Genomic DNA, 18,792 nt, shown 5'->3' with positions numbered 1-18,792 from the left:
GTTGGTGGGGACGGATGATCCAACCACGGAGCCCTGTTTCTTTCTTTTTTCCTTTTTGTCTTTGCTTCTTAAGATAAGATAACTCTTTATTGTCATTGCACAGTCATACATAGTACAGTAGTACAATGAAATTGGAGAACTATCCTACGTCGGCACTACATATAACACAACACGACATGATATGACACATCACAACGCAACAAACAACACAACACAGTATAATAACTTAGTATAAAAAAGAAGAATAAGTGTATTTGTATTTCACACTGTTATTATTGCACATTAATTATTATTGCACCTTGTTATAAATATAAATATTATTATTGTTTTAAACATTGTTACCTCCCCCCTTAAAAAAAAAAAAAAAGTCCAGGGAGGTATCCAGTCAGGTCAGCTATTTACATTGATCAGGGCTGTTGCCCTGTTGTAAAAGCTGTCCCTGAGTCTATTTGTTCGGGACCTCAGCAGCCTGAACCTCCTGCCAGACGGCAGCAGCTCAAACAGCCGGCGTCCTGGGTGTGTGCAGTCCCGTAGGATGCTGCGTGCCCTCTTGAGACAGCGAGTGCTGTACAGGTCCTTCAGGGAGGGAAGAGGATGTCCAATGATTTTTTTTTTTTTGGGCCATATTGATGACCCTCTGGAGAGCTCTTCTGTGTGCTGTGGTGCAGCTGGAGAACCACACACCGATGCAATATGTCAGCACACTTTCAATGGAGCAGCGGTAGAAGACGGTCAGCAGCTCCTTCTTCAGGTCCATTTTTCTGAGGATTCTCAGAAAGTGGAGATGCTGTTGGGCCTTCTTTAAGACCGCAGAGGTGTTAGAGCTCCATTGGAGGTCTGTGTCTATGTGCACACCCAGGAACTTGAAACTGGAGACCCTTTCCATGCACTCCCCGTTAATGCTGACAGGCTGCAGCTCGGACTTCCTCCTTCTGAAGTCAACTACCAGTTCTTTTGTTTTGGTGGTATTGAGGTCCAGGTTGTTGTCTACACACCAGTCTGACAGCCTCTGAACTTCAGCTCTGTACGCAGTCTCATCTCCCCCTGAGATGAGCCCCACCACAGTGGTATCATCTGCAAACTTGATGACTGTGTTGTCTGGGTGGGAACTAACACAGTCATGTGTGTACAGAGTGTACAGTAGGGGACTCAGTACACAGCCTTGTGGAGAGCCGGTGTTGAGGCTGAGGGCTGAGGAAAGATGAGGCCCCACTCTAACTCTCTGTACACGGTCTGAGAGGAAGTCTCTGATCCAGCGGCAGGTGGTGGAAGGAAGTCCGATTTCTAGCAGTTTAACTATTAGTCTGTCCGGGAGTATCGTATTGAAAGCAGAGCTAAAGTCTTGATAAAAGGAGAAATATGCTATTCTACCTGCTTTTAAACCATTTAAAATCACAATTCATAGTTTTATATGTGAATTATAAAATGTTAAATTACTATTAAACAAATGACTGACTAAGTATTTTAGGCTTTAGTTTACTTCAGCCATATTCCATATAAATCAGGTATCATACAAAAATAAAAACAGCTTCAAATACAGTCATGACAATAAAAGAATATGACTTTAAGGACTTAACATTACTTCAGTTATACTACACCAACATCTGTTATACTTTGGCACTAAGGGAACACTGAATGACCTGCTGGGTTTTGTCCATAAACTACTCGTCTAAGATGACCACAGAGTAAAAGATCTCTCAGCAACATTATGTAACATCTCAGGCACTATTGCCCCGATCAGATCAGTGAGCTGGGATCTTTTATTCTGAACATGAACTACTGTTACAGCAACAGACATGGACACAACAACTCAATGTCCACTATGTGAAGGAGCCGAACACATGCCTGCTCCTCTCGCTGACTGAGATAAACTGCTGCCATGTTTGTTTTCCATCTATACTGTCCAGTCTCTGCTGGACGTGGTACAGCTTCTGTAAACTAATGTCCTGGCTGCTCGAGGCTCCGTTTTCTCTGACAGTTTCAATCAAAATTAGAAACGGAAGGAAGCGGTGCATCATTCACCCAGGATGCACCGCTGGGTGAATGAGACGCTGACAGATCGTTTTTGTTTTTTTTTTTCTTTCTTTCTTTCTATCTGGTTTGATTTTCTTTACTCGAATAGATCAAATTATTGGTGGGGACACGTCCCTTCCGTCCATGCCAAATCTTCGCCCTTGATGCAGAGTGTTTTTAGTAGCGAGCTGTCTGCTTCAGCACACAGCTGCCAGTCGCGCGCGCTCACAGATATTAAGGAGCTTTACACCAGCGTATTCCTTACCCACAAATACCCACTGACACACTTGGCGTCACACAAAATGATTTGGATGACCTTGGACAGGGAGGGGGAGGGTTTATGCGTCCTTGACTGAATGCACATTCGTCAGGATGTTCACACAGACTGCGCAGCTCTGAATGTTTCCCTTAAATAATGACTGCATTCCTCTCTCTGCTTCCTCCATGTTGCTGCATGGAGCTTTCTCATAGTTGCAGTCAGGCAGACAGGTGAGTCATAGCGACAGGTGGGCGGTCAGTGCTGACCTGCAGTGTTGAGGAATGCGATCCCACGTTGAAGAGTCGGATCATCGGGACGCGCACGTTTTCATCACTTCAGAGGACTTTGCCCTTGCATTTATTTCCTGAAACTAACCTTCACCTGACCTTGAACCAGTTCTTCATCCTGGAATTCAATGACTTATGGAAAAAGGAAGTCAAGTTCCCACATTGTACCCTGGAAATGCAGGTCCCCACAACATGAGTAATACACACACACACACACACACACACACACATCATCCTAAGAAGTGAGATTAGATCTGACATCCCACAATGCACTGCAACATGTGCCGGGCAGGACTGTGGGTTGGGGAGAGAGAGAGAGAGAGTCTGGCAGCCGGCCTGGGAGATATGATGGGATGTATCGCCATGACAACACAGCCGACCCTCCAGTCTGGACTGTGAAGAGCCGAGCGTTTGCGTGCGGCGATGGCGTCTTCCTGTGTGAAGGTTTCTGCGCTCTGTGATATTTTTGGACCGAAGCTGCTGAAGTGTTGTAGCAGAAATTATTTCTAGGTGTTCAGTTTTTCACCAGAAAGCAGCTTTTTCTTTTCCCAGACTCGCATCACGCCAGGACAGTAACCGCTGAAGCCGCTAACGCTGCGTGATAACGTCTGGTTGTTGTCAGCTGTGGGCTCACGGATGGAGCTGGAAGATCATTTAATATGAAAATATTAACTCAGTAACTCCGAGGCTTTGTTAATGAAAGTGTTTTTGATTTAATGAAACTTTTGTTGCAGCTGTCTTTTAAACAAACTCAACATCTGGCTGGGCACAAATAATCTGTGCTCAGGTAAAACACCTGGCTGGGTGTGGGTGGAGCTTCCAGTGAAAGTCCAAATGAGCCATTTTTTAAGATTAAACAATTAATACTGGCCCCGGTGCTTTAGTCACAGTAAGCTGATGAGCATTTCCTGGATAATCGTCCTGACAGGTTCAGTTTGAGCTGAAACGGCTGGAGGCCGTGTTCACACGGACCTCTGTGTTTTTGTAACCACAAGCATCATTACAGCTGTTTAAATGTGCACGTTTGACAAGATTGCAGCAAAACGGGGCAGAAAATATTCTCCCGCCTCAGTTTTGTCTGCCTGCAGTTTGAGTTAACGGTCACCTGAAGGGTGTGGGTGTGAGTGTTTGGAGTGTATGAAACACATCTGGACGTGTGGGTCATGTGGTTTGCAGAGTGGGTGTGAGCTCTGGGCGTCACTGCAAAGGATGGGTGGAGAGAGGGGGAAGATGAAGGTCTTTTGGGCTTTCTTCCTAGCTTCACCCCTGTTTGGTTCATTCTCTCCTCCGTGGCGCTCACGCAGAGGCCCCGCCCCCTCCTCCTGTGATCCGCCCTGCTTGTATCAGAGAGTTTGGGAACAGCCAGTTCTCCATAGATCTCCAGAGACTGAACCCCCACCCTGCTGCAGTGGCTGAATGTGAACCTGATTGTATCAAAGCGCTTTAATGGACAAAATATGCTTTTAGTCCCGTTTTAGTGCGCTCTATTTTTGGGCACCCAAGGCTTTTTTTCTTTTACGTTCATTTTCCCCATTTGAGAAAACGTTAAAGTGACTGCACGAAGAATTTGTTTGGGCATGCTGTCAGGGTACATTAGGAGACTCATTTTAGGGTTGTTTACTTAATGTTTTCATGTGTTTGAGAGAACATCAGCCTCCACCATCAGGCCCTGCTGAACAGACACTGCTGTCACTGGACGAGGCGCGGGCCGCATGAGGGCAAGATGTGATTTCAAAGGTGGAATTTAAAGATACGACTGATTTGTCAGGAAACGTATTAAAAGCATTCACAGGCGACGCTGTGAGAGTGTCGGCACGAGTTTGACCTGACAGAACACAGCAGCTGATCGTCTCTTTAAGCCCAACGTCTTATTTTTGTTTTGAAATCCAGTAAACCAATCCCGTGACGTCTCCTCTCTGTGCAGGAGGAATCAGAGCAGTGAACGCTCCTCCTCCTGCTCCTCCTCAGAGATGGACAGATCAGAAGGACTTCTGAAGACTCCTCTTAACCTCGGCTGTGTATCTCGAGTGCTTCGTTCCTCCCGTCTGATCCCTCCTTTCTTTCCTTCCTCCTCACATTCCTTCCCTCTCTCTTCTCTCCCTCTCTAACACGCTTCATATTCTCCCTCCTCCGAGGTTGCATCTCACTTTCTGACCTTTAAATCATGTCGTTCCGCTTCTGGTTTCTAATGTTGAGGCGCCCTGGACGATTCGTGGACATCAGAGGGGGGTAAACTGGTCCGAGGCGGTCTGAGGGTGACCTGCTCCGGCTCAGTCGGACTCTCGTGTCCTCATTTGCTCTGCTCATCGTCACTCTGCTGTGACGCTCAGATAGCGCTCCCCCCTAATGATAACCTCCTTTTTACTCTGCTTATCTGCTCCCAGTGGAGCTGCCATTAAGCCCACCCTCATCCTCTTCATCCCAGTCTTTCTCCTCACTGTAGATGTGGAGATGTGTTCAGAGCTGCCGCCCACAAACACCCACTCGCTGATCCGAACTATTCCGACTGGTTTCCTGTGGATATTAGTGAGCGTAAATCCCGCTGAGATGATAATTCCTCTCCCTTCATCTGTTACTCGGAGCGTGTTTTCTCGCGTCCCGACGTCCTCGCCAGCATTTCTGTGTGAATCCAGTTATTTTCATTCAGATTTGTGGGTAAAATTTGGCTATAATGACATTTATGCATCATCCAGCCTCTTTTACCCAAAAGTCCTTTATCATAGATTAGAAATCTGCTCCGGGTGATGTTCAGTGAAAGGTCTGAATGAAGGGTCTCAGTTATAGAAGTTGCGTAACCATGGCCCAACGTGTCTGCTGGGTTACAGCAGAAATATTGATCATTTTGGTATTTAGTATTTTCATCCCGATCATTTAACTGAGCTGGTGTCTGTGGCAGAAATATAAATTAAGATGAGGCCTGGGTCGAAGCTCTGCGTGATGGCCTCAAGGCGAGTGATGGAGAGCAGACATCCAGCTGTCGTTTACGAGCGAAAGCCGATCGTGGGACCCACGGGGTGGCGCGATTGGCCGACGCAGAGCTGTGCGTGTCGCCGTGTCTGCGACTGTGGAACGATGTGTGGAGCGAGCGGTCTGTGAGTGGCTCTGGTTGGACTTCCATCTTTGAAAAAGGCCGAACTGCCCACTGCAGCGTCTCGTTGCCTCGACGATCATTTATTTGTTTGGCTACTCCAATCTGCACGCCAAGACATCCTTGGGTAAGATGCCGAACCCTGAGTGGTTCCTGATATGTTAGAGTGCGAATGTGTTTAGACATAGAAAGGCTCGTATGGATGGGTGAATGAGACGCGATGTGTAAAAGGCTTCGAGTGCTCGAGTAGAAAGGCGCTGGATAACATCCAGACTACCGCACCAGCTGTAAAAAGCAGGCAGACTTTCCTCTTTCCTGGGAGGAGCAAAAGTCTGACAAAGGCCTGATTTGGGAGCGCTTGATTAATAACACGAGAAAAAGCAGCTCTGTCGCAAAATCTGCTACAAAAAAGGAAAATTTCCCCTGATTGTTTTCTTTTTTTTTCATAATTGTTGGAGGCCAAACTCATGACTGAGACGAACTCTTTGCTCTCCTGTAGCTTTAATGACGACTTTTGACGCCTCAGTAAACATTAATGTGCTTTAATGACGGGTTTCTAAGCGCAGCTGCACATGCAGACATCACCCTCTCTGACTCCTGATGTAAACTCAGCCGTTTTGTCCTATAAGCACACCTGAAACCACTCAGTTCAGAGCAGACGCTTGAAGGGTCACTCCTGACTCTAACAGATGCTCATAACTGATGATAGGAGCATAGATTGAAAGTTTTGCCTGCAAGCTCAGAGCTTTCCTTACAGCAACACACCAATGCAGCGTCCATGGTTCTACCCAGAGATCTTTAATGTCCTGTACTTGTGGCAGCAACTCATTTCCAATTCGAAGTGGGCAATCAAGCCTTTTCCAGCTGAGAACCATGGCCTCGGAGTAATATCTGGATCCAAAAACGGACAACTGAATATCCAAATATTTAAATATTCAGGTGTAGTTCTTCCTTTTGCCCCAACTTAGACGTGCACACATGGTAATGGGACATCTGTCCGAACAGTCGGAAAAGACTCGATTACTGCAAGTCAAAGTTCTTCCAAATTTTCCTCTTGTAGTTCATCGGTCTTTGATTACAGGAGTGGGTTAAACAGCTAGAATCCCAGACCTGTCCTTGTTTTTCCTAGTCCGTCTGGTTCATGGAAAGTTCATGTCATCTCGGTAATTTGTCCCTTTCTGTCTGAAGGTCATGGATTCACAGTGGAAAAATCACAATAATGAGAGGGAGAACAAGCCTCTTTCTTCCTTCCTTCCTCTGTCTGTTACTCGGCTCGGGCAAATTAGAGCTCAACTTCATTAAAATGACTCGACCCCGGCTCCCTCAATGTGTTGTTGTCACCGTCCCATGTTCCCAGGCGTCTGGTTCGACAATTGGGCCGTCTGTCTGCCCGCTCAGACACAGCGCTCATTCAGAAATGGATATGAGGGAATAATTGTGCTGTTTATCTGAGGATATCACATTTATCCTGGAGCCATTTGGCTGCTCGAGCTTCGGCCTTTACAGTATGTGTGGAAGGTTCTGTTTGACAAAGCTCACGTCCTCGCTTTGTCTGAAACTCGAATATGAAAATATGAAAACCTGTCAATTCAAGTCAGTTTTATTTGAATGGCACCAAATCGCAACAATAGTCACCTCAAAGCGGTCTAAAGTAAAGACTTTACAATAATACACAGAATCCCAACAATCAGGCGACCATCTATGGGTGAGCAGCTGGTGACGGCGGGAAGGAAAAACTCCCTCTTAACAGGAAGAAACCTCCAGCAGATCTAGGCTCAGGGAGGGGCGGCCGGTTGAGGGTGTCCGCCTCAAACTCTGATTTTAAAACTCTTGATGTGCACATTTTCAGACGTTTCTGCTCTGCAGGTTTTTTCTGTAACTTAGCCGTCAAGCTAGCAGGACTAGCCAAAACAATCGCATTTTAATTTCACTTCCATCAGTGAATAAAACGATGTATCTGAGCAGTTATTCAACCACACTTTGGCTTGCAGCTACACCCTTTTCTAAACGAACTCCCTGCCATCCTCAGTTTAGTTCATATATCTTTATTTTTCCAGTTTTGGAAAAACTGCACGGTCGTGTTAATTTTCATCAAAATAACTGACCGCAACAGAAAAGTTCTGAAAACGGAGACACCCCTGCCACAGGTATGAAAAAAACGTGCTTTATTCTAACGTCTCTCGAACATTAACGTTAGACTGTTAGTTCAACATGGAAGCTCGTTTTTTTTCATCCCAGATTTGGAATATGAATATCTTGATGCACTGAGGAGATGCAGAAGCACAATGAGTTTGTTCAAAGGTCTGACTGCTGAACCCGGCGGTGTACGAGCTGTGACCGGGGCGGGTTTACTCAGTGTTTGACATTAAAAATGTTCCAAGTAAAGTGATGCTGATTCTCGAACCCAAACCACCTTTGTCCTAACTGTGATTAACCCTTTGATTTCCGTTATCGAGGCGTCACGCTAGCTAGCGTCAAAGTTGCATGTAGTCTCTACATCTGTCAGCGTGCGGGGGTTCGCTCCCGAGGCTCGATCCCAGCTCCATTTGTACCACGACCATAATGCTGATTGGGATCGTAGCAGCCTGATTTCATCAGCACATGGCGCTGTGTTACATCGTGGTAATGATATTCAGAACTCTCTTTAGGTCTTAAGTTAGGGTTTCTATAAACTTCAAAAAAGTTAAAGCGAAGCAGCTGGCAGATTAACCGGATGAACTGTTCTGTAGGACGGCAGCAGGTTTGTGTCACGATGGTTTCAGATAAATCTTTTCCACTTCAGTCGTTAGTGTAACAACAATCAGAGAGCCACGCTCTGACAAATGACCACGTTTGAAGTTCCAGCTTAGTAAATAAATCGGACGAGGCTCACAGGAGGAGATCCATCCAACACCTCACGTCCTCACAACCGGAACACGCTGAACCCTGCATGACCTTAGCTGTCATTTCCACATTTCTTCTTAGAAGTGTGTGTGTGTGTGTGTGTGTGTGTGTGTGTGTGTGTGTTTCCAGATTAAGATCTCCTGGATCTCCGTGTAAAACCTTGAAAGTTTGTTCATATGCATTTCCTGCACATATAACGCCCAGCGGGACGCCGACAGCGACGACGGGGTTTCTGTCTCGTTCATCTGCGTCCTCCACCCGTCTGCCGGAGCAGAGGGAGGAGGACGGGCTGTTTGTTTGAACAGGAGGAGGAGTGCAGGCTGGGAGGCTGTTTTTGGCTGCAGGCTTCAGTTGCATAATGGCAGGAAGGCAGTGGGAGAGTTTGGACTGGGAAGGGGTGGAGAGGAGGAGGAGGAGGAGGGGCCATGTTTAAGTGAAAACTTTCTGTTGTGTACGGACGATTTTATTTTTTCCTGTCACGTCCTGGTTTGATCCAGGATTTGGGAGAATAAATCTCCGGTGATTCGGGAAATGAAAGACGACAGGATGAGGTTTGAGCCGGAGCTCAGCCCCGTGTGGATGAGCTGAAGCATCGTTAGCTGCTGCCTCTGTAATCAGCATCCTTATCGGTGTATTTAGAGTAAAAGCACATACTCGGGATTCTTCCTCACATGACGTGAAACAGCACCAAAGTTAATGTTCACACAAATGACCTCAAAACCCCCGACCTTCAAAGAGCTGTAAGGAACCCTCCCCCATGTTCGTTTGTTTGTTGTAGAAAAATGTAGATTTCTCAAATTTTATTTAGAAATATACAACATCACGTTGTTGCCACTGAAGGTGAAACAAGTAACAATAATAATCAGAGATTGAATTTTAAAATTCAAACTTAAAAAGTTGTAAATATATGATCGTGAAAAGTGGGAAAAAATTATGAAGTAAATGTATGAGGAAAAAAACAGACAAACTTTATTTTTTGTAGTGAGACAAGAAAGTGGAAAACGGAGAAAACATACGTTGTTATTAATATTCAGAAAAACATAAAAAGACACGATTTTGTTAATTTAGGATCCAAAGCTGTGTTTGACCCTTTTAAGGCTCAGATTTGTGAAGCTCGAGGCGTTGTACTTACATCACGTGCATTCAGCTTGTCCCAGGTCGTGGTTTCCATCCACATTTGGCTTTGTGCGAAAATCACGTAAAGAGCGAGTGCAACAACAAAAACGGATCATCACGTGTCCACCGTTAGCTGCCACAACCAGAAGTGACGTCATGGGAAACTTGGGAGGCTTAGAGCTTAAATTTCAATGTTAGAAATCGTTTATTTACATTTATTTATTTTATTTTTTTGGGGGGGGGGGATTTTGCACAATAATATTTTTTTTAATTTTTCCTGAAGTTTATAAAAATTAAACCTATAAAGACACTCCAAATTTCCTGTGGTTGGAAACTATTTTGTGCAATGTTTTTGCATTTAGCTTTGAAATTTTTGAAGTTTTTCTGAAATTTCTGTAAGTAGAAATGTTTTTTACAAACAAACAAACCCCCACAAAACAATTTTGATTCTTTTTTTTCTTCTTTTTTTTTTTTTTGCAGTCTCTCTAGTTCCTAGGGACTTAATGCATACATAATATTATAATTTGGGATGTAACAGTTGCATTGATGCATAGTGACTTGAAATGCCCCCAACAGCTGGTAAAAGTATAAAGATAAGCTGTGCTTGGTTCTGTGGTGGACTTTAAGGGTCTCCAAACGTGTCACATGACTGTGACTCATTCTTACGGTTCGCTGTCAGTTTCCCGATGAGCTCGTGACCTCCTGTGCTGAATGTTCGACCCTCGGCTGAGCAGCAGCCTGAACAAATCTGTAAAACGTCAGAAACATGAATAAAAACAGCGCCGTGTGTTTCACATCGACGTGCTCGCTCACTCCCTCGCCTCCTCGCGTCGTCTCCGGGTTCGCACTCTCTCAGTAACGGCGTCCTCTGTGTGGGCGCCGAGCTCAGGCCGACGTGTTTATGTAAAAGCCTTTCAGCGCTCTGGCCGTCAGCTGGAAACGCTCACGCTCTGACAGCCGGGAGGCCTGTGGCGGGACTTCATCGGCCGTACGCTGAACTCGGATCAGCCAGTTTGAGGCTCTTCAGATTGTTTCCGTGTTTAGTGGCGCTCGGACAGTGAAGCTAATACTTGAACAGAAATATTAAATCTCTGTATTTTATTGTGTTTTTTGTTTTGTTGTTTTGTTTTTTTTAAAAATGCTCAGAGGCTGCTCTCGCTCTCAGATGTGCCTGGGCATGACATCACTACATCGTTAACATTTTACCTGATTAAGAAAAATCTAATCTTAAAGATGTGCGGTGACGTTACCGTGCACGGTGTGAGGAGAAAACGCCGTCGTCTGGTTGGCAGTTGTAACAGTTTTTCAGCAGCGTTTGCTCCATGTGGATCTCTCCTGAACTTGCTAAGATAAAAATGGTGGAAACAAAACAAACAAACACGTGAAAAGCTGCAGATTTGCAGCGCTGCTGTGCGCCTGCACGGCCTGTCGCTCACACATGCTTCCTGTGTGAAGGTAAAATCTGCACGGCCTCATTAAATGAAGGCTCGCAGGGAGCGATCACGTGAAAGCTGCTGGTGGAAAACTACATCTGTTACGCAACATTTGCTTCTGTCTCTCGTCCTTTTATCCTTTTTACCCCCCTCCCACTGAGCCGTCTGTCACTGGCTGAGGATTGTTTCTCTCTGAGCCTGAACTCCATCAAAAAGGCTGCAGTGTTGAGAGACACCAGTGGAAGTCATCACTGGATTCTTATCAGCTGCCATCAGCTTTGTGTGTGCGTGTTTGTGCGCGTGCTGGCAGTGAGGACTTCTGTGGCATCGCTTGGTTTGAAGCCTCAAAGTCAGTTTTATGTGCTCCTGTCCGAATGCATCATACAGAGGCCACGCCCCTAAAAATGCAAACTTTAAGCCTCAATATAGTTTAAACAGGTGAGTCCCCCCCCCCCCTACAGGTGTCAGACCTCAGAACAGTTTGTGTATCAGCCTGTAAACATGTTTGTTTCTGCTGTCAAGTTTTAACATGCGAGTCTATGGGGACTGACTCACTGCTGCCTCCGCTGGTCGGTCGAGGAACTGGTGCATAGAAATGGGGGAATTAATTTAAAAACATGGCCGCCTGGCATCATGTCAGTGCGTGATCGAAATGCTACCATCTACACTTCCTGGGTGAGCAGAGGATGCAGCGTGTTATTGATGGGACACACACACACACACACACACACACACACACACAGCACTCAGGATGCTCATTGATAATTAATAGCTGCTCTGGCAGCTGCATAGTTAAGAGCACATGGCGTGTGTGTTCATGAATGCTAACTAAGTGCCTCCTGAGCTGCTGGATCAGATATTGATTGTGTGCATGTAGCAGTAAATGGTGGACTTAAATAATAGGAGTGTGTGTGTGTGCAGCACCCACACATGGACAGATGTTAATCCATTGTGAAGTTATCAAATATAGATTTGAAATGTACTGAAGGCAGCTCTGCTCTCACGTCATCAGCAATAAAGAACTCGATGCATTTTACAAACCTGCACACGTGCAGTGAGAACGCCGCCTCCTCTTCCTCCTCTTCCTCGATGAAGGAAGAACAGTACAGTTCTAATCATTTATGAATGTGTAGATGGACGTCCTCGTGCTAAGCTGTAAAGTGATATAATGACTGAATCCATTAACTGACTGATGTTCTCTACGCTGACTCATCAATTATGAGTGTAATGGAGTAAACACAGGCCAATTAACGGACCTTTAACCAGTTTAGTGGATGAGCTGAAGCCTGTCAGCTTGTTTCAGTCATGTAAGGAAGCCAATGTGAGACCTTTGAAGGCTTTCTGATTCCAGCTGCTGTGAGAGACCGTCTTTAAGACGGCGAGCACCTTTTGTTGGTTTCAGTAAAACATCTGCAAAATAACCTGAGTATATAGAAATGACCCCTCATTTCCCTTTAAGTGTAAAAAGTGCACAAACACTATAAACATGTTTACCTGTGCAGCCGAGATTAAAAGCAGAAACCATGAATCCAAGTGAAGGATGTCCCTCAGACGTGCTTCTTATCTCTGTCTTCTGATCAGCGTGGGAAACCCTCACATGTACACTTTTGGTTAAACAGCAATAATATTCCACATCGTTACGATCCAAACAACTTATTTAGATCCTGTGAAATCTTTTAAACTTTCCAGATGTTCCTACGTCTGCCCCGGGATTCACGTCTCCTCTCCTGTCAGAGTATCCTGCTTAAAATCCACAACGCGCTCTCGTGTTTTTACTCTTCCATGGTGTTGGCGTTAAAGACAAAGATGTGAAAACAACCTTATCGTCTGGAAATCTTTGGCTTGAAGCTTCTTACACCTGCATTGTCTTTAATATCCAGCAGGGGGCGACTCCAAAAAACCAAAAAACCTTCAAACTCCTGAACATTTTTTTTCTGTCCTTGATGATGTCACTGGAAGTGGGCGTAGCTAACGAGGGCTTGACGTCAGCGTGGCTCCCTCCATCTTTTACCTACAGTCTGTGGTGGTAACTTTGACCCTGTGTGTTTGAAGAGGCTCGTTTTGACCCCTTTTTATAAATCACATAATTCTGTTAAATTAAACCTTCTGACTTTTCCTAAAATATATATTTTTTTAATCATTTGATTAATTTTTGGAGTGAGAATAAAAGGGGAAATACAAATAATGATCATTTATACCCAGATGTGATGTGGACGTCATTTGGACCCCACAATGGCAGCATGCTGAGTTGCCTAGCAACACTGTTTACACACATTTAAACATGAAGGCTGGTGTAACAGGATTTGTAAAATTAATAAAACTGAGTCTTAAATATCTGTTTAGTCAAATCTTAATTTTAATCAAAGGAAAAATTAACATCTGACCTCCAGGAAACTTCTTTGTTGCAGGACAGTGTCAGAATGGCTCCCCCTGGTGGTTCTACTGTTAAATGTTATTTTTGGAATTTTTACTAATGAACGTTAAAACATTTTTTTTTTTATTTTTTTTTTTTAGATTAAGAGCTCACAGGTCTAAAGTGACGGCTCATTTTTGCCTTGGTCACAGTTCCAGTCTGATTCTGGAGCTCACTAATAAGTCCATTTTTTATCATTTTAATGAAGTTCTATCGGCGTGTCTCTACTCTGTCCTTTGACTTGTTTTCTGAAATTCCTGCTCTCTCTGTCTCACTTGAATCTCTGCTCTGAACAAAACAACTCGCTCGAGTGAGCAAATGTGACCGCATGACTTATTGATGGCGAGCGGCCGCGTTGTCTGGCTGGCTGGCGAGGGGAGCTCGGCTAGGTTGGCTGCGTGCAGTTTTTCACCTCTCCGGCTTTCTGATTGGACTGTTTTTTAGCTGTGTTTAGCCGAGGTCGGTGTGAAGCTGCAGACGATTGGTTCTCACGGAGAACAAACGGGCAGAGACGACTGAAGCGCGTCCAGAGAAAATCAAAGTGACAGAAACACAAAGAGGAACACAAACAGCCGGCGTCAGCTGGAAGGACGCCTGCGCGGTTCAAACACCAAAAACGCTCATTTAAGTTACTGGGACCAAAATATGGAGCGCTACGATAATAACATCTGCTGGTTCTCAAGTAATGAATTCACAACATATCACGGAGGACTGAAGACCAACGAAGAAGACACAAAAGACACATTTCAAATGTCTCTCCCCGGGGCCGCTGCTGATTGGCCCTTACTTGTGACATGTGACCAGATGGAAAATGATGTCAGCCATCAAAAGAAGCTGAATATTGGTGCTGATCTCTGACAGAGTCACTGCTCTTATATCGAACCACCTGCTATTAACACATGATCAGTATGTGGACGTGCATTGTGGGTAATTTTGTTTACAGCTGCTTTAGATTTGCTTCAGTTTTATCGTCATCGCAGGAACGTGTCCATCAGCTCGCGTGACTTTTCCCGATAAGAGATCCAGATGCAGATCGGGGTCTTTAAACAGGTGGAAAAGGGGGTCTCAGTTTTTCCTTCCTACTCTCTCTGTCTCTCTCTCGCTGTCCCATTCACTCATGTGCTCACTCGCCCTCTCTCATTCTCCCACCCAGCTCTCTCTCGTGATCTCATCTCCTCTGACTGCTGACACATTCCTGTGCTTTCAGCCCTTTATTCCCTTGTGTGTGTGTGTGTGTGTGTGTGTGTGTGTGTGCGCTCACATGACAGAGCAAAGGGGCCCCGGAAACTGACTGAATGGTTTTGGCTCATCCAGTTTCAGACCCGAGTGAAATCCCGCCGTAGCTCAAGGCTTCGTCAGCTGTGCAGATTCCGTGTTTGCTGCTTCAGGTTTTAGACATTTTCTTTTTTAAATGTGTTTCTGTGGTTTTGCTGAAGTCAGTCAGGTTTTTAGTGTTCACCAGTTTTCTGTTTCATAGCTTATGCTGGAGATCAGCTTCAGTCCTGATGGATAGAGCTCCGTCCCCACCTTGGAGCTCCACCCCTGCCTCAAAACTCCAGGCTGATCAATTTGGGGGCTTCTGCTTGTCTGCCAGCTTTTCTAAGAGCATCACAGTCTAAAAACACACGAACCTCAGTTTAAAGGTCAATTTTTAAAGTTCACTAAATGCACAGTGTTCCCTTTTTTGCCACCTACCTTCAGTCCACCTGAAGGACGTCTATGGTGATGGTGTGACGATTCCTGGGAAAGCTCTGCAGGGCCCAGGAAGTCTGTAGTTCTGCGGTATTTGAGTCTTTAGGATGTTTATTGCCTTCATTAGGGTGATTCTTGTGATGGATTTAAAGAGCTGCTCAGTGAGTGTGACAAAACAGCAAACCCCTGCTAAAAGATCTGCATCTTTAACGTGAAAATATTACTTCCACTTCTTGTAGCTTTAAGTCACCGACGGCACCGTCGCAGGCGAAGTGAAACTGCTGCATTAACGTTTAGTTAGAAAAGCTTTTATTTTGAAAGAGGTGCTTTAATTTATGTAACCCTGGCGACGTGGTTCTGGGGCAGACCTTTATGCCTGAGTCATTATTGATCCCTGCTTGTGTGTGTGTGTGTGTGTGTGTGTGTGTGTGTGTGTGTGTGTGTGTGTGTGTGTCCAGGCTTGGCGTTGCTGTTTGTCCTCTGATGGAAGGACAAATAGCTGCTCAGAGGACTGCAGAGCGTCAGACACCTGAATCAAAAGGTGAAACGAAACGTTTTTTCTCACAGGTAAACGGAGGCGGAGACTCAGCTGTGCTCTGGTTGTCAAACACCTTAAAGGTGTTCCAGCTTCATGCTTCTGGACTGCACCAGAGTAGCTCTGCAGGACTCTCAGGTCAAAATAATCCTCCGTTATCATGTATTTGTCTTAAACTGGCAAGTTCACTGCTTAAACAAGCCGCAGATATTTGATGCCGCGACGTTGCTACAGTGCAGAAAATTTAAATCGTACACAAAAATAATCCTGGAATAGACTGAATGTAAAAGACTGTCCTGGCTGCAGAATTCAGGCTGGAGTTTAGTCGTCCTCTCTCTTTTTGACGTGCTGGGACTTGTTGTTGTTGTTGTTGTTGTTGTCTGGATCTTCTGGTCGAGCCTCCCTTTTGACGCTCTGAATAACAAACGTTTACAAAAAGGTGCGTGGGTCACGTGAGTCCATCATCAATATGTTTGGAGACATCAGGTCAGAGGGTCGCTGCTACACGACCGGAGTGCTTGTTGCAGCCTCACGTGCCGCCCCCTGGTGGCCGTTATTAATAATTCAGCTTCCACACCGCGTCACGCTGCACACCTGGAGCTGCAGCCGTCTTTTTTCCTGCTGATGTAGTTTGAAATAAAGTAGGATGCTGATGCTGTAGTTTACTTTGAGAAACGTGACCGATGAAGGTCCTGTAGCAGGTAAAACGTTAATAAATGACTAAAATTTGAATTGGACAGAAACAATAAATTGCAGTTGGATCTTGAAGTCCTTCCTGCTTTGCTGCATCCACACGCTCTGTCGTCCGCATGCGTTAGCCTGGATGGATCAGCTCGTTGTGGGAGGAGCCGGTCTGTACGCTCCTCGTGTTCGTGACGGTCCGCCCACCCTGACGCGTCCCGCGGTTGAAGCTCGTCTCACAAAGAGCTCGCTGTCTTTCTGTCGTTGCACCAAAAGTCTGGACGTCAGACTGATTTTAGATCAAAGCTGCAGACAAAATGTTTCTGTTGAGCTTTGGAAACGGCTGATTCTGGACCTGTGATTGGAGGATTGGGGTGCGTGTGTGCACTCGAGTGTTAAATGTGTAAAGTCGTCCTTGTTTAATCCGAGGAGCCGAGGCGTAGACGGGCCGCTATGTTTGAGCTCGAGCTCATTTACAGAGCAGATCAAATCTGAATTTTCTTCCCTGCATTTGAAGCCGTCATTGTGAAAAGTGAGCAGGGCTGTCTGCGGCCCATTGATTAGTCATCGTAACCATGGCAACCTCTAACTCTATTAACGGCTCAGATAACCTAATTAGCGTAGTGGAGATGCTCAGTGTCCTGCCCTTTAACTGTCATATTTGTGCTGCGCGTCCTCCAATCGGCTCCCTCAGGCACGATCAGCTTAAACTCCGCTTTCTCTGAGGTGACGCTTCCACGGGAGGATTCTGATTGGACGTCACAATTAAACAGGAAGAGCCAGGACGCGGCGCTCGATGCCGTCTTTGTTTCTCCCACAGACGCTGTTCGTGTGTCCCTGTTTGTTTCTTATCTGAAAGCTGACGCTGGGACACAATCGCACGTTCGGCCGTGCTCGGGCTCTCGGCGCAGAGGACGCCCGCCACTCCAGCTCACGTCTGAAAACTGCGCCAATCAAAGGGCGAACGGTCCAAAAGCTCCTTGTTCCAGATAGAAACGTTCAGTCTTCTGCACATTAATGCAGAAGCATTTCTTGTCCTCAGAAGATGGAGCACACTGGCTTCCTCTAACTGGTTCTGCTGACCTTTAGTGCAGCATGATTTCTCGTGCAGGCCAATTATGTGTGACTTCAGGGTCTTTGTCTGCTCAGGATGAGATAACCGGATTACAGTGTACATCACAAGCATGACTGTCAGAGCTGTCCTGAGACCTTCACTAACTCCTTCCTGCAGGAGACATGAAAGCAGCTCAGGGACGCCTGGGCTCAAAAGCAGATGCTGGTTTAGTTAAACCCGACACTGATGTCTAAACTCACCTGCTGTCAGACTTCAGCGAGTCCTCGGATCATCTCTGACAGCGTGATGTATCCATCCGCCTGGATCTGTGTGTGCCGTCTCTTTGCGATGATTCAATCGTTACGAGGACATCTTATCTCAAATCTAACAAAAATCTAATTACTGGCTCCGGCTCAGAGTCACTAATTAGATTCAGGATGGTTTCCTCATTAATCAAAGCAGGCTCCACTGATCAGTCGGGCTCGAGTTAGCCTGAGGATTTATTTAGTGTTTTTGGTTTTACCTGACACGTGCATTCTTTGTACTGAGCAGCAGGGGGCGACGCCTCCGATGTAGACGGAGGTGAGATCGAGCGGAGGTTTACGAGAAAACAAACGTCTTCGATCTGTGAGCGCCGTTCAAAGAGTAAAACATGTTCAGATGCAACAACTAATTTTATATTAGCCAAAGCGGAGACCGTCCAATCAAAGAGAGGTTATGTCCCTGACGTGAACACCTGGAGTCAGCTGGACGAGCTGCTGTGATTATGGACGTCTGTAAGGCGAACATCTCACAGCTTCTCCAGCACTGCTGTGAGCTGTGGATGGAGTTCACACGGTGCTGTTGAGCTCCTCGTGTTTTCTTTGCACCTTTTTATAAAATCATAAGTGAAACAGAACCTGAACAGAGCTGAGCGCAATCATTCAAACCTGGAGCCAAAATGGCGCCGTCCCTGATTCCAAGTGCGAGCTTCCATCCAATCAGTGTCTCTGACTTCCTGCCGCTGCTCTGCTCAGACCTCGGTGGTGTCGGGTCGGATAGCTGCTGCCCCACATTGCTCAGTGTGGCCTACATGAGACTGCAGAGAGGAGAGTGATGGATCACCGCCTCATGAATGTCCCAGATAATCTCTCTCACTCACACACACACACACACACACACACACACACACACACACCTGTTGCTGTGTGTTTTCTTTGTGACCTTGCTCAGCTCAGGTTTGGCTCTGGTGCCGACCCGCGGTCGTGGAGGAAGTCTGTGGTGATCCGACACGACTGGAAAACTCGAGTCTTTGCTGTCCGTGTGGTTCCAGTCTGGTCTCCGCCGTCGGTCGGTGTG

At 45.8% G+C, this 18,792-nt stretch overlaps 1 protein-coding gene across 1 annotated transcript in view; it reads left to right on the top strand.

Moving 5' to 3' along the window:
• Positions 1–18,792, top strand: part of LOC146695013 (spectrin beta chain, non-erythrocytic 1) — a 100,521-nt gene that overhangs the window by 10,754 nt on the left and 70,975 nt on the right. The gene's annotated exons all lie outside the window — the stretch shown is intronic.

The sequence above is a fragment of the Copadichromis virginalis genome, linkage group LG13, assembly GCF_057382275.1.
Source record: "Copadichromis virginalis isolate Kocher_CV1m ecotype Utaka linkage group LG13, C_Virginalis_male_GT1.1, whole genome shotgun sequence".
Classification (NCBI taxonomy): domain Eukaryota; kingdom Metazoa; phylum Chordata; class Actinopteri; order Cichliformes; family Cichlidae; genus Copadichromis; species Copadichromis virginalis.
The sequence above is the reverse complement of the archived record's forward strand: the minus strand, read 5'-3'. Positions and strand labels throughout refer to the sequence as shown.